Source organism: Anomalospiza imberbis, chromosome 23, assembly GCF_031753505.1.
Source record: "Anomalospiza imberbis isolate Cuckoo-Finch-1a 21T00152 chromosome 23, ASM3175350v1, whole genome shotgun sequence".
Classification (NCBI taxonomy): domain Eukaryota; kingdom Metazoa; phylum Chordata; class Aves; order Passeriformes; family Viduidae; genus Anomalospiza; species Anomalospiza imberbis.
Genome location: NC_089703.1, coordinates 8,164,559 through 8,180,976, shown reverse-complemented (window position 1 = coordinate 8,180,976; position 16,418 = coordinate 8,164,559). Strand labels below are relative to the sequence as shown.

Sequence of the window (16,418 nt, the reverse complement as noted above, 5' to 3'; positions counted from 1 at the left end):
TTTGAATATCTGGTCCTCAGTTTTACTGAAGGCAGTATGGCTTTGCATTGGATTCAGTAAGTATATTGATTCCTGGTCATAGTCAAAAATCAGACAAAACTGAATTTTGTTTCTCTTCTGTCAGACTGTTTTTGTTTATGTATCTGTCTCTACAGAGATCAAGGACAAGGAAATCCTGGTGCTGTGGTATCTATTGCTGCCCCTAGTGGGCTTCTGGCAATGGTCTGGACTGAGAGCTGCCAAAATTGTTTTGTCTTACTTTAAGTGGTATGATACTTATAGATATATGGCTCCCAAGCAGAAAAGATAACCCTTTCTTTTTATTGGGTGTGATGCCAGGAGAGGAGTGTTTTATAGTAAAGAAAGGAAGTGAGGTGAGAATCTCCTGTGGGCTCTGTAGTATTTTGAACCAAGGCTGGACTCAAAGAAGGATGTACAATACAGCATGTGGAGGGCTCAGTCCAGATTCCTGACAACAGTAAATGAATCTTCCTAATCCTTATCACATTTAAAATTAATTGTTAGGGGAGGAAGGGCAGTAGTTTTTAATATAGATCACTTAACTGTAGATAGATCTGCACAAGCCCCTCCTTTGCATCCCCTTATGTCAAGGTTTTAGTCTGAATTTTTCCTGTTCCCCTCCCCATTACCAACAAGACTTCTGTCTTCCACTGCTGAAATCTCTGTTCATTTAAGCAGGAGGGAGTGGTAGCTCCATCAAAAAACCTACCAAGTGTCCAGAGCTGGCAACAGTAATGGAGTAGCAGTATGGAAATTGAAAGGACAAGGAGCAGGGGGATTTGCTGCAATGCTGCTTACTAAATGATCATGGGCATCATTAAATGAGTGGCATCAAGTGCCAAGCTTTCAAAAGCTGTCTATCTCTTTCCTGGGGAAGTTCCAACCTGATGACCAAGTGCCCTGCTTGAGATGTACCTTAGAAAGGAACCATGAAAACTATAGAATCATATTTTTTGAGAGAACTAAGGGGGTGATTTCTAGCCAATTTTCTCATATTTGCACCATTTTAAGTGAAAACTGCTCAAGGCACCTGCCATGTTGCTTATGAAGAGGGACTCCCAAACTGTTTCCATTCTCTTTGATGGCATACATTAGTGAAGAACCTTTCTCTACCAGACCTACTAGCCAATCTGAGCACAACTTATCACCAGACACTTTTAATGAGAATACTGACTGGTGTTGCCTTCTGGGATCCTGATGTGATTGACCCAGCGCTGCTGTGTGAGACAGGAGTCGTGGGTTCTTGGTGCAGACTAATGGATTTGACTGGGACCCTGGCTACACCCTGTGCTTGTGAGCTGCTCTCTTTTTGCCAGTTTCCCCTCAAAGTGCTGAAGTGCCCCCACAAACCACATGCCCAGAGCACTCCATTCAGGTTTGTCAGCTTTCAAATCCCAGTTTGCCTGGTCCCTGAAGCAGCCTCAGAGAGCAATCAAAGCCACTGCAGTGCAATTTCCGACTGAGAATTTCCTTCCTATTTCTGAGCAAATGTGTGTGTCTGTATTTACGTGTCTTAGAAAAAAAAAAAAAAAAAAAAAAAAACAAAACAAAAAAAAAACAACCCCACAACATTTTGGTTTTGTGCACTAAGCACTTTTGAGGGCAATATGGGGCCCTGTAATATGGAGGTTTATAACCTCCTCAGCTAATGCTCTCTGACACTCTGTTTTGATATCATTACTACATTATACTCACAATTTTTGAGTGAAAAAATACAGTACTTAGAAAGTCGAAATTCATAAATAAATTCATGTCAAACCGCACTTAATATTGATTTTGTTAGTGTTCAGATTCAATAATAAGGTACTGCGTGCATGAATATTTAAATATAATCATCATTTCTGCATCTCCTAATGGCCTCTGCTCTTCTACACTCAATTTAAACACAATTTAAAAACTATAATGTATTGAAAAATACTAGGATTTAGCAATAAATCACCATTGGGATACTCCAAGCCTTTTATAGGATAGCTCAATATCTGCTTCTCAAGGGACAGCACAATTAGATTCATGTTTTTAAACTTCTCAATTATCCATATACCATAATTTTATGTGAAAGTTTGTTTCTCTTCCTCCCCCCTCCACCCCTACTCCCCCTCCTCACCCTTCACCAGATACTCTCCCAGTACGAAGCGGAGAAATCACTAAGTGTTCTCTTAGCTATGTTAGTATAGTAAAAAGGAGTCAAAGGTCACAGTCCTCAAACTGAATTAAATCCAGAGGCTGTCAGGGAAAGCAGAACGCTGACTCACTTAATCACATTATTTGGGGAAAAATATAGGGGGAGGAGAGATATAAAATGACTCAAAATGAACTCACCAAGGAGGAAACGGAGTTTTTATATTTATTTAAAAAGCAATATTCGTCTTTATCAAATAGACGCAGGATGGTTCGATGAGGATGGAGCTGGCTGGTCATTTGCGCAGTCGCAGGCAGGAGGGCTCTGGCAAGCAGATTTTTCCTGAGCAGGATCAGTGAGGGAAGGATGCAGTACCCTCAGTGCCTTCAGTGCCAAGCTGGGTTGTTTATTGATGGGGGGTGTTTCTGTATTGCTGGTCGCTAACCCATCTGCAAACCACACCCTTTGAGGTAGGTCATTATCATTATCCTCATTTTACACATGGGGAAACTGAGGCACTGGTGGATGAAGTTGTTATGGCAGAGTCCCAGTGACAGAGCTGGGTCTTTGGGTTCCTAATGCTAATCCCTTTGCCCAGGCTATATGGCCATTCTCTCTCACCAGTGTCCTCAGAGACCATGATAGAAAGAGAGATGAAAAGGATATGGCGCTGGAATCTGATACAGTAGCACTAACATTTTAGGAGAGCAGCAAATCCCAATGGCATTGGCATGGGATTGACTCTGCTGGTCCCGAGGGTGGCTTGCCAGTTTTGTTCAATGTGTTGCTACCAGATGTGAGGAAATTGTCAGTAGGGGAAGAAAGGAGTGCAGGTCTGGTGTCCAATGGAGAGGACATGGCCATGTCACTGGGTGATGCTGGCAGTGTCACACAGTGCCCTTGCAATGCTTCATAAATCGTTATGTGGGGCTGGGAGTAATTGTTGGCTGGGGATCAAAGTGTGACCTGACTAACGGCATCCATCCACCCTGATGGCAGAGGGAGGGCAAAGGTCTGCCGAGGGGCACACAGACCGCTGACCTTTACAATCCCCAATCAAGCAGCCAGAACTCCTCCAGGCCACACTCTATCTGGCTGAGTTTTTGGTTATATTCCATATTTCACCTAAATTCATTAGAACTGCTTTCTAAAGAAATTTAGTGTGTTTCATTGGAAGTGGTTTTTATCTCATACATCTGCCAAAGCATCATCTCCTGCTGCCTCAGGATCACATCAAACCTGTGAAGTCCTATGACTGGATAAAAAAGATGTAATTGATGGGAGAAAACTCTAACCCAGATGAGATGTTGCCATTCTGTCTGCCACAGTTTGAAGGTCTGTTCATTCTTTTTTGTGGAAGAGTAAGACAGACATTCCTTTCCTTGATAGGCAGGAACCACTTTCACCTCTAACAGCTCTAGAGCTCTAGATCGGGCTGTTGTGTTGATCTGCAAAATATGTTTGTAATCCTGATACCAAATATTGTCCACCTTCCTGTGGGGAGGAAGGGATATTAAATTTCTCTTTAAGGAGCAAGGCAGGGTCAAGAAGATTATTGCAAGAATTATGCAAGTGCATACAGAGTTTTAATGATTTTTTTCTAGGCTGTTTTTGAGCTTCTCCAAAGTGTCAAAAAGTAAAATCAAAGTCTTATCTGAAGGAAACCGTTTATGGGAAGTGCAGTTCATTGCATGATTTCACTAGTTTTTCAATGTATAGAGTATTAGGGAGCACCTGGATCTTTGTGTTTGGGAATGGAATACTGGCACTTGTTGAAGGTCCACTGGCATACAGCACTTCAGCTTGGTGGAAGCTGTTGGGGAATGCACACCTGGATGAGTGGCAGACTTGGATTTACAGGTGGAGGTGCTAACTCCAGAAGAGCCCCAGCATCTCTCCAAGAGGTGCCAGAGGAGGCAGACAGGTACTCAGAGAAAAAGATGGCAGTAAAAATTACTGAAGGTTTTTCACGCTTGCCTGCTCACAGACTCTGCATAGCCACATATGACACAGCAGCAGGGATTTCCTGTCCTGCCTAACGTGGTTGTCCCTTTCCATTTATTTTCCGTTGTTCTGACAAGATACCCGATACCGCTGGTATTGCAACCACCCGATTCTCTCCTCAGGACCATCGTCCTGTCGCAGTAGACGGAGGGAGCCAGCGAAGCCCCCGGTTCTCGCTGTTCCCTGGGACCGGCCCGTGGTCTGCAGGTGGCGCTCTGGCCCCGCGGGGGGCCTTGGGAGCGGCTGCAGCCCCGTCCGTGCAGGGCGCTCCGGCAGGAGCGGGCCGGGAGCAGCGTGCCAGAAGCAGTGTGGAGACAGGAATGGGTCGTGCTTCAGCCCGTGACTGAAGAGTCCCCGACTTCAGAGAGACACTCAGCGGCTTTCCCTGCATTTGGTGCTGGCCATTAAAAATTGGTCATCCTTTTGTTACAGCTTCACTTCTGTCACTTTCCATCCCAGAGTCTGTTTTCTGCAGAAAACAACCCCCCTGTGCGAGGTGTTCCAGCTGGAGTGGCGAACCGTCTGGAGCCCCCTCTGTGTGGGATGTCCTGGCTGGGGTGGGGGGCACATGTGTCTGGCTGGCATCCCCACCGTGCAGGCTGGGGTGGGGAGCTGGCTGGCATCCCCTCCACAAGGGGTGCAGGAAGTGGAGGGATGGAGGGTCAGCCCAGTGCTCACCAGCTGAACTGAGTATCAGCTGAGCATTGTTTGAAACAAGTGTGCTTGGTGAAAAGCCGCTGGTATCTGTGGCCTGTCCCAACAGATGTCACCAACAGATCTGTATTGATTCCAAGGTTGGGACCTTGTCAGTGGTGGAGGCAGATGGCATGTTGCTAATAAGTAATGAGTACTGCTGGCAGAGTTGTGAGGAGAGTTTGAATCAGTGGGATAGTGTAGTGGCATGATGCCATGGGCAAGTAAGGGTCATCTTTGGCCATCTTTGCCCTCTCAACATTCATTCCTTTTTTCTGACTATGTGAACATTACATTTCTCATCCTCTCCGAATATTTGCTTTTTTAAATTTTTTTTTGTCCAATCTCTCTTTTCTGTCATTTCTACTGTTTTTTTTTTTTTTCTTATTTGATGCTCATGCCTTTGCTTAGAATGTTTTTGGCTACCAGTATCATCCCTTTCATGTTTATACCTCACTGCATTATGTTGTGTAGGAGAGGGAGGTAAGACAAAGGACATTCCTGCTGGCTATTGTAGAAGAGGGTAGGTGTTACATTGGGTCTGGAAAAAGGTCTATGGATCACTTTGGATAAGCATCATTGATTCCAGACCTGGTGATAGACATACCACTGCTCAGTAGATTGGATTTCTAACTGTTATCAGACTTGCTTCAGTTATCAGAACAGGAGCCAGAACTTGCAGCACTTCCATGCACAGACTATGAACAGCAATATCAGGGAACACATGCATCCAAGCACACAGACAATTTCACTCTAAGAAGTGCTAGGTACATTTTTAAGTGCTTATGTGCACTATGAATTCAATGTATACATCATGAATGCTCAAGAAGAGCTCCTCCTAGCTTCCCACAGACAGGTACACCCGAATGAATCGAGTGATCACTATTGTATGTATATAAGGTTTTTCTGCTATCTGTTGTGTGGCAACTTGACTAGCACAATAGGCTGTGAAAACCTCCTTTTTTGATGGTGAGCAACTGGAGAGTATGGCTAAACCAGGAGAAATTCCAGCACAATTGCTTTGCTGATGATGTTTTTGTTAATTTTATGGGCTGGCTGCATTTCCCAGTGCCAGATTACATTGTGCCTAAAGTCTTCTTATGAAGGAAGATCCCTTTCCCATTTCCTGCAGAAAGTGACTCAAGCTCAGCATCTTCAGCATCTTCATTTAGTGATGTCACATCACACAAGACACCATTATCAGTAGCGCAGAACCTGGGGTTACATTCTTTACCCATGTGCCCAGCAGCTGGAGACTGCTGTTAGAGTCCTGAGTGATATCTGCTGCTGCTTTTCTTATTGACCTCTCTGAATTAAATTTGATGACCAGAAGAAACATGACCAAAGAAATACACACAAGTGTGAAGGGTGGATGCCTTAGTCTTTCAGTTATGATCCAATAATTTTTATTTGAGTACTGAAACAAAAAAACAATTTTCAGTTTCCTTTCCTGTGATAAGGGCTTTTGACTTCTACCTAAGATGCAGCTCTCTTTGATATTGTAATTTCTGGATTAGGGAAATAGCTGCATTCTCTTTCAGAACCTGACTATAATAGCTAAAAATCTGGACTGAGGAGAAGCTCCATGGAATCTGTTTGCAAAGGGAAGAAACCCTAAGTGCCTGTAGAAGCTGGCTCTGCATTTGGCCTCAAAGCTTCTATTTTCCTAAAAAGGAAAGGGCAAAAAAGCCTTGGACACTGTTTCTTTGAAAGCTGTGAAAATTAGAACAGGTGTGAGCACAGGCAGCTGCTAGGGTGCTGTGTGCAGATATTCCTGCTAATGCCTCCTTAGAACTTAATCTCTGAAACCATCTGCTTGTGGAGAGCACATGTCCCGGAGGCAGGGGGGGCAGAAGTAAATCCAGCAGCCCTACAACTTCTTCCACTGTAGCCTGAGTCAGAATTTTGAATAGCAGAAGAGGATTGAGTTGTGTGTCAAGAAGCTTTAGTCTCAGATTTTATGAAGCAGGAAAACTTTGTCAGTTCCCCAGGTTCAGGGTGGTTATTGATGAGTCTCCAAGGTCAAGATCTAACTCATGACCATCTGAACAAAAACAACACACAAGCCTAACTGTTCTGCCATCAGCAGAGAACCCTATGTTCCCACAAATATGTGGGATCAATTTTTCTTATTTGAGGTCTCTGTCTGAATAAGATCAGCTAAATACTTCAGCCTGTGCATTACTCTGGTTTTCTAGTGTGAAGTCACTGTTGAGTAAGTCCTTTGGGTTGTCACCTTTAGTCCAGCTCTCCTGATATCTCCAATGGAGCCTCCAACTTTGAGCAAATCACTTCCCTTCCTCATGCCTTTCTTCTCCTCCTGTTTCTTTTTTTTTTTTTTTTTACTTTGGGAGAGAGGGTGGTCTCTGCTAGTTTTTCAGCACAACATATCAGAGGATCAGAGATGTTTCTAAGTGCTAAGAAGTGAGTCAAACTCACCCACTGCTGCCTGCTTTGCTGCTCACTCTTTACCAGTGTACATTTGTTTGCAGAGGCCAAACTGCTCTCAGCCACTGACCTGTTAATGAAAAGCTATCAGCTCTGGCAAAAGAAGAAAGTAGTATTAGCCACTGCTGCCCTGTGACTGCCAGAAGCAGTGTGGTGACAGGAATGGGTCATACTTCAGCCCGTGACTGAAGAGTCCCCAGCTTCAGAGAGACATTCAGGGACTTTCCCCGCATTTGGTGCTGGCCATAAAAAATTGATCATCCTTTGTTACAGCTTCACTTCTGTCACTTTCCATCCCAGAGTCTGTTTTTTACAGAAAACAAGCTACATTCATCAAAAATGACAGAACACAGACTTAATGTAATCATGTATGGGAACATGAATTGCAAATGCAGAACACAAGCACTAAAATGTATTTTCCATTACTGCCACAAAATGAAATAATCATGAACATTTTCCCCAAGAATGAGAACACATGTAGAGTACACTGACACCTAAAAATCTGCTGCCATTCCCTGGCCTCAGGTGCAGGTAGGCTTTGTGCTTATCAGCGGGGCAGAGATCTGCTGGTATCAGAGGAGGTGGTTATGTTATAATCCTCACCATGGAAACTTGTGCTGGTTATTAGTTATACCAGTTTCTGCAGGCTCGTTTGGGTGACCTTCTGGCTTAAGCATAACTGAGCAGAGATGCTAGAAATACAGACAGTGCAGTGTTGCTAGATTCTAGATTCTACTTCTAGCTACTATTGGATTGCTTGCTGGTAACATCGAACAAGTCCTCTCACCCCTAGCTTCCTTTCATAGGTAAGCTGTAAAACTACAGATGTACCTATTTAAAAATAAAATCTGTTAAATGATTTAGAGTTGGTGCAAGACAACACGTTAATCAAATTCTTCCTTTCCCTTGCAGACACACTGGACTGCAGTTTTGCCATCTGAACATTTGCTATACTGCACTCCAGATGTGGCTGCCTTTCATAGACAGGTAAGGTTATACCGGTCTGGTTATTATATATTATTCTTATATCAGATTATTTTGTTTGTAACTTGCTTTAGTATCAGAAACGTAAATGATTGGATTGCCTCTCTTGATCAGGCTGTCAGAAGACACAATGAGGAAGGATAATATAATTGGGAATAGCCAATCTGTAAATCTAAATCCAGGACTCACTCAGTTATTTATATTATATTAAACATATGCAAGTTCTTATCCAGCCTGTACTTGCCACAATTCTGCAAATACAAAGCTACTAATAAAGGGGTGTTGGAGCCTGCCCTGCTGAAGGATAGTTGTATATGTATCATGGTGATGTCTGGAGGGGAAACTACTAGTTTGATCAAAGCCTTGTACTCAAGACAGCGCTGAGTGCTGATGGAATGATAGAGAGAATAAGGTAGAAAGACTGTGGCTGGTTTACATCTCATCCAGCAGAAGATGTTATGAGGGACTTATTGATCTCTGATTCAGCCATGGTTATGAGTTAAATGGTGGGATATATTTGAAGAGACCAGTCTAAGTGCATCCAACAGAAGGTGCTGAAAAGAACGGCATGCTGTGCTGGGGTGAACTTTTTTCCCCTGTCATAAAGAGAAGAGGGAGAGATTTTGTTCTAAATGAATTAGAACTATGTCTTTGCATGAGAGCAATTCAGATTATAAAAAATACATAAAACTACTAGACTTGGCAGCTGTAGAATCCAAAAGAAGCCTGGATTTGGAAGAGATTCTTAACTTTTTTGTAACATGACAGTAAGAAAAAACATTTGGTCTTAAGTATCTTTCCAGCTGTTTACACAGTCTGTGTCTTCTCTGACAAGTTTGCTTAAGGGACTTCACATAGACATGTTCATATGGTCATCTAAAAGCAATTTCTGTATATATATACACACATATCTCCACATCCTTGGACATTTGACACACTTTATGTGCATGTATATAATCTTATCAAATTAACTTCCTCTTTGAATTAATGTGCTTATGCGCATATGCATCAGTATGTCCCAAGGTGCATATACGTATCTTTGTTCATATTCCCATGCATGCATGAGGTGATCAACATAGTCAAATTAAAAAATTAGGTTATTCCAAATCTTAGTTATTTCTCATTTCATTCCTAGGGGTAAATGGACCCATTTCAAATGAAAGGTAATCTTGGGACCTGAAGTTTTACATTTCAGCATATAGTGTGGTTTTAACACTCCATACCATCAACTGTGAGCTCTTCAGGGCAGTTTGTAGATTGCCTTCCCGTTTATGCAACAAAGGCAATGCCAGATTATTCAAGAATTTAGATGCTGGGACACTGCAAATAGTTAATAAAAATGGTCAGATTCTGTGGAAAGATTAGATGAGCTGGGCAGGCAGGACACCTAAATAACCTACAAAGCCATCCATATGAACTTGTGCAGAATATTTGTCACTGTTTTTTTCCATTTGTTTGAAATACTTTCCCTACAGCTTTGAACACTTAATCATTTCAGTGTTGGTTTTGCATGGCTCATAAAATCTAGCACATATGGACATTACATAATCTTCTGCAGAACTAATATACATATGCATATGTAGTAAAAAGCACAAACTTTTATAAACTTTCACATAATACATAAAATTTCATCATCACAGGTAACCATCTATGCACAACTTATGTGGGTCTTCAGAAAGATGTGTGTCATGCATACATTTACACCAACTTACATACACAGATTTTATGCTTTTAGCCAGGAGTGTATGTACAGGTATTCATGGAAGCAGGGAATCCAGCAGCCTGTACAGGTAGCATGTTGGCACCTTCCAGAAGAGGGCACCTGTCTCCCGATGCAGGCAGCGTTCCCGAACCAGCCTTTCACACCTGGGCACTCACATCTCACCTGCCAATTTGAGGTTAACAGTGCCAGCACAGAGTGAATTATTAAGGCAGCCGCTTGAAATTCAAAGTGTTTCTTTTAATTAATGGGTGGATGCCACAAGTTGATCCAATCCAGCTCTTAAATTAATCTTAATTACATAGATTTTGTAACTTTGGCATTAGCCATCCACACAAAATATGTATTTCATAATCCTAGAAACGGGTGAAAAAACTGCTGCTGAGCTGAGAAGTCAGCTGATGATGTTATCAGCCTCTGTGGCTGTGTCATTGGGGTGTGTCTGAGATCTTATCAGGAATACCAAATTAATTTGCTCCTGCAAATATCAAAACAAGCTTTTTTGCTGGCAAGTAGGGAATAGGCAAGAGATTCCTAACCTGCTATATTTGGAATTTTTGTGCCATCCAGTGCTGATACAGTAAAGAACAGAAGCATCAGGGAAGGGAAGCTGGTGATCTTTCCTGTTTGGTAATGAGTTTTGAGGGTCTACCCAAAGAGTGCTACTCAGGCCTTTTGCTGTTCATGGTATACTTGCGGATTTGGGGATCAGGAATTCTGCCTTCCTAGCTCAACCACTGACATGCTGTGTGTGCCTGGTCAGGGGGTGGGAAGCTTTCTATCTCTGTGCTTCTGTTTCCCTCCTCTGTGTGTTTGTTCAGACTTCCTTTTTACTAGCTAGGAGCTGCCTCTTAGCATGTGTCCATTCAGCTCTCTGTGACATGTAGGTGCTCCTGCACTACAGATTTTGATAACAGATAAATTTAATTATCTTAAGAGAACTGATATTTGTACTCATTGCTAGGGATAAGCATCTGGGATCTCTCTGAGCATGCATCATGCCAACTTTAAATAGAAAACACAGCTGGGAATATATGGTCAGGGAAATTCATAGGAAATGCAGATACACAATTTGCCTAACCAGTCACTGCACATTCGTTAAACAGGAAACAGAGCCTTTGCTATCCCCATGGATTGGCATTCCCTTGGGATTATCATTGCTGCTCACTGGATTACTCTCCTGCTTCTGCAGATAAAACTTGAAAAATTATGGATAAAAATGGAAGTAAGCACAATTAAAAGTTATTATTTAGTCACCTTGCTCTAAATTTGAGTCAGGATGAGAGCAGTGTCTGTGCATAGCCTGGCATGACTGGTTGTGTGGTGGTGAAAGGCCATTTGAGAGCCTTTTCTGTCACTGGTGCACACTAAGTGTAGAGGAAAACCAATGGGAAAGCACGGCTAATCTCTTTGTGTACGCACATGCACCTGCTGCATACAGGTGTACATACACACTTGTGCACACCTACACCTTTTATTTGTGCCTTCATAAACATCCTCTTCTTCTTCATTTACTTTACAATATGGAAATTTAGAGAGATTTACCTGAAATCTTTGTAGAAATAATTTTTCTCTAGAATGGGCTTGTGAATGTTAATCTTACCTGTGTGTTCTCTCAGTGCCTATCTGTGTGATATACTTTGTTGGAAGACAGTCATTCCTCTTCCTTAATCTTAAAAACCCTATTTTGTATTTGGCTGATTTTCTATTGCTGGTAAAACTTTCTAGCAATCTTACCTTCTTTTCCTGAACTTGCTTTACAGGGTGAGGTTAGTTTTGGTATCAATTTGAGGGATTGTTTTTATAGTACTTTTGGAACTGTAAGTGAGAAAATGTTAAACCTCATGTCAATTTGCCTAATTGATGGGAAACTTGATCATGGCCAGGGAGGAGTGGATTTCCCTACTTCCGTTTTATGAATAATTTGCTTATCTGAAAAGAAAGAAAATCCAGTAAATCCTACAGCAAATGCAACTGTCCTCACAGGTGGAGATTCTCCCAAAATACAGATTAAAAACAGGGAAATTATGCACCCAGCTAGCTCTCTTGGAAATTTTATAATGGTGAACTTGGCTATTTGATTTCTGGTTGGAACTGGTGGAGTTTTCTGGGGACTCAAATAATTTTTAGTCCAATCTTGTCAGATTTCTTGTGCTTTTTCTTCAAAGCCCTTGTAATGGTAACAGAATCTGTATTAGATAGACTGCTCCTAAAATACGGCATCATTTCCTTGCTCTTGAGATACTAGAACAAGCTAACATGTGCAATTTCTGATCTCCAAGGATTGCTGGAGTTTGTGTGACTCGAATAGGAATGACACAGAACTTCCTCCATATTCAAATTTGAAAACCTTTAGATGTCTGAACTCATCCAGCTATGGGGAAGAAGCCAGCAGGCAAATGGAGAAACCTTTCCAGCTTTCAGTGTAGGTAGGAAGCAGAAGGAGTAAATGTTGGCCCAAAGGGCTACAATAAATAATGAGAGCTCTTCCAAGTATATCAGGGGAAAGAAATACAATAGAGAGGGTAAGCCCATTAATAAATTAGGAGAGAGCTGGAATCAATGGTGATTCTAAAATGGCTGAGATACTTAAGTTTTGTTGGGGTTTTTTTGTTGTTTGGTTTTTGGTTTTTTTTTTTTTTTTGGTTGGTTTTTTTTTTTTAATTGGTCTTTAAGAAGAAAAATATAGAAATGGAATATGGACCATTAGGAAGTAATGAGCATCTTGGCACCCTGGTTGTTGATGTAAAGCAGATAAGGGAACACTTGAAAGAATGGATAGCAGCAAATCAGCAACTCCAGCTGATGAGCATCCTGGGATGTTTGGCTGCTGAATTCACTGAACTGCTGGCAGGTGTTTTGAAAAGTTGTGGATTAAACAGGCAGGTCCTTCACCGTAAGTCCATATCAATAATTCTGGGACAAAGAACAGCCTTACAAAGCTATCAGGAGTGATCCCCACATTTACAACTTTACACAGCCATCATATTCTCATTTTGAAGAGGTGCTAAGATGAGATACATGAGTTTCAAGATGCTCAAGTTCAGAAATTGGCTGGACTCACACTGGTCCAAAAGAGGTGTAAGACTATTATCAGTGACCCTTCTAGCCACCTTGTTTTTCCTTTCCTCAAGCATAAACTCAAACTGCTATATTCACTTATGGATGACAGCATACCTTCTTCCTTACCTGCATATTAAGAGGTAAAACAAGGAAATGTTTATGTTGGAAATAGGAATTGCTATCAAGATGAAATTTGAACTTACAGTTGCACAGTAACTGCTCAGAGGACTTGATAACACTGCTGAAGTCCAGCATTGAAGTCCAGGCATAGTTTCCATTTAAAAGAGGGGTCCCAGAGGAAAAAATCATCCATTTATGGTCACTGAGGAAGCAGGTTTGGCCTATCATAATTTATTAATAATTCACTTGTGATAATGCCCAGGGATGCAAACACTGGTGTGTTAGAAAAGGCTCTGAGCAGAGGTTGAGTAGGGACACTCAGCTGTCTCATCTCTTCAGTAATTGAGCTTTGGTTCAAGGCTAAGGCTCCTAGATCCCAGTAATGAATATAATTAGTTCTAATAATGGGTGAGGTGATACTGGCAAATGAGAGACAGGGGGTTCAGTTGGATTCTTACGTCCCTGTTCTTGTTAATGCAAAGGTCCTTTTACACTAGTCTGGCAGTGCAAAGAGGTCTGAAAGATGAGGAGTTAGGAGGTTGCCCTGTGGGTCTCTGGCTGGAACATTTGTTTCTGCGCATCCAAAAAAGCTGGAGGGAATCAAATACCAAGCAAATACAGAGGACTGAAATCTCCATAAATCAGTATTGTGCCTTTGATTGCAATGAAGCTATGCTGATCAAGGCCAGCTGAGGACTTGATCCAGGGAATAAATGATTTTTGCCCTTGGTCTGTAAGTCCAAAGTCAAGTCCTTCGTACAACATGTCCGATTCAGTGTTAGAGAAGGTCATATTTTGCCTCCTTCTCTCCACCTGGGCTGTCTGCTCTCCTCTGGATAAACAGTATTTCCCCATTGCATTCCCAGTCCCTCACGCTTCACCAGAATTAAATTCATCATTCATTTTTTATGGTTTATACATAGCAGTAATTTATGTTTTCAAATATATTGAGGTCACACTTTAGCAGAAAAAGACTGTTTCACATTTAAATTGAAGGCATGTTCATTCCATTAAACAGAGCTGTTTTGGATAATTTTAAAAGGCTAAAAGTAGTATAAAGTAACATTAAAATAAAATTTGAGAGATGTAATTACACCTAATCCTACCATAAAATAATCAATACTGCATTACATTATTTCTGACTTCCCCAATTATAGCCTTTTTTTTGTTAAGCTTTTGAATATTGATGAGGTCAGGGTGTCACAGTCGACTCTCTGAGGTCTAATGGAGGTGGAATTAAGGTGATGTCCTCTCCTATTATGTCAGCACGAGGAGGTGCACTCTATACTTTTTCAAACTGGAGCAATAACATGGCATCAGAAGAGGATACCTTGGCAACATTTCTTGAGTTGATATTAGGCTGCAGTAAGTAAGTGCTGACTGGGAAGTTGGAGGTGCTGTCTCCCCATTGCAGACCCACTCAATTATATACGCCAAGATGCAGAGGAGGTGATGTTCACATCAACAGAAATCATTAACAGCTGAAAGACCAGTGTGTGTGAGGTGACAAGAACCAGTTCCTTCCAGTTACCCAGGGCTTTCTGTGTTTTCTCTGCTCTCTGTGGGAGATTGAAAAGGCATTTTGTTGCAGCAGTTTGTTCCCTTCTCTTCCCCTGTAGACCTACCTCTCCACATGACGTATTCCCTCACTCTGCTAAAACAGCCCAACCAGGTTGCAAAGTATTCACCCTTTACCAGCCTTGGTGTGTGGACATGCAACACAACAGCAAAAGTTGGACAGCTGCTAGGATTCAGTACAGGTGACTTATTTTTCCTGTTTTCTCAGAAGGTATAGGTCTGCATCTGAGGGAGTGTCACCCTCCAGCTCTCAGCTGCAATGGATATGCTTTTGACCTGGTCAATGCTGTTATTCATTTAGGCATCTTGGAGTCATCAGTGGATTTTCATTTGGGAATTCTTTCTGTGTACAGAAAAAAATCACCTACCTGGAGACAGCTGTATTTTCTTGTTTCAGTGTGTACACTTCTATTTTCATACTTTGGGCTATGGCAGTCTAGCATTTAAAGCAAGGGATGAAATACTGGGTGGCCCATGTTCTGCACCCAAATTTCTCCTGATGTACTGTTTTGTGCCTTTATGCAAATGGTTTAGCATTTAACCTAGGGAAAGGGCTGGGATCTGAAGAGACATTCAGCCACAAGCTTTGGACTCATATTTTGCCTTCTAGGCTTATGTCTCTCCATCCATACAATAGGCATAAGGATTTTTTTTACTGAGGTCTGTTTTGCACAATGGATCCAAAAAAAGGTTTCTATGCTTTTAATAAACTTCTTGAAGAAAGGCACCTACATGTCATTTTCCTGGGTTCTGATCATAAATACTAAGAAGGATGGAATTTTATAACAGAACCAAATTGAGCAGTACCATTGCATTATTCCTTTTACATTACCACAGCATCCTCAGATTACAGAGCTAATAACAAAAGGAAAGATAATGAACAGGCCCCTATCATTACCATTAATAATAAAAACAATATAATGTATTTTTTAAACTTTCCTTAATGTAACACCAGCCCAGTCATCCCAACATGCAGATTCACATCTTCCCAAACATATATACATACACATACACATAGCTGAAAGTATCAGCAGGGAAAACAGGCAAAATACAATTCAGATGCTGGACCTCACTCACCAACTGCATTTCCCCAGAGGGACCAGTCCCCTCCCATGACCCTTTCCACACAGCCACTCCCCAGCCTTCCTGGCTGCCTATTAAGTTGTGCTTTCCCTTACACCTGTGCTGGCCCTGGGCTCTGGCCACATGTGTGCCCCTGACCCTCCTCAATTCTGCTGTGCCAATTGTTAATTTTTTTTTTCCTGGTACCTCTTCCCACATACACCAAACTCTCTTCTTTCCCCTTCTCTCATCCCCTGCCATTTACTCCACTCACATAATTTTGTACCTGATTTGAAATCTAATCGTTACAGCTCTTGGTAGAAGGTGGATATTTGCCCCAAAGCAAACTGACAGTGGCTCTCCTTCTGCAGACACAAGACAGCCCCGCTCTCCTGATTAGCCTGAATTGCTTTCAATTGACTAACATAACAAGCTGCTGCTGCTTTTTCTTTATTTTTTTTTAATTTGAAAATGGAAGGGACACTATTAGGAAATTTACATTTGCGAATATGATATTTAATTAGCAATATTAATAAATTAATAGAACTAAAGGACCTTGTTGAGACTCCAGATTAATAAAACATGCTCTAGCTGAGTAAATGAGGT

General features: G+C 41.7%; 1 protein-coding gene across 18 annotated transcripts in view; it reads left to right on the top strand.

Moving 5' to 3' along the window:
* Positions 1-16,418, top strand: part of CASZ1 (castor zinc finger 1) — a 273,107-nt gene that overhangs the window by 16,708 nt on the left and 239,981 nt on the right. For 10 of the 18 annotated variants that reach the window (XM_068171698.1, XM_068171686.1, XM_068171688.1 and 7 more), the window contains one exon: positions 8,198-8,272. The exons of the other annotated variants lie outside the window; for them this stretch is intronic. The gene's annotated coding sequence lies outside the window, so the exon portion shown is untranslated. The remainder of the gene's footprint in view (positions 1-8,197; positions 8,273-16,418) is intronic. 18 annotated transcript variants of the gene reach the window in all.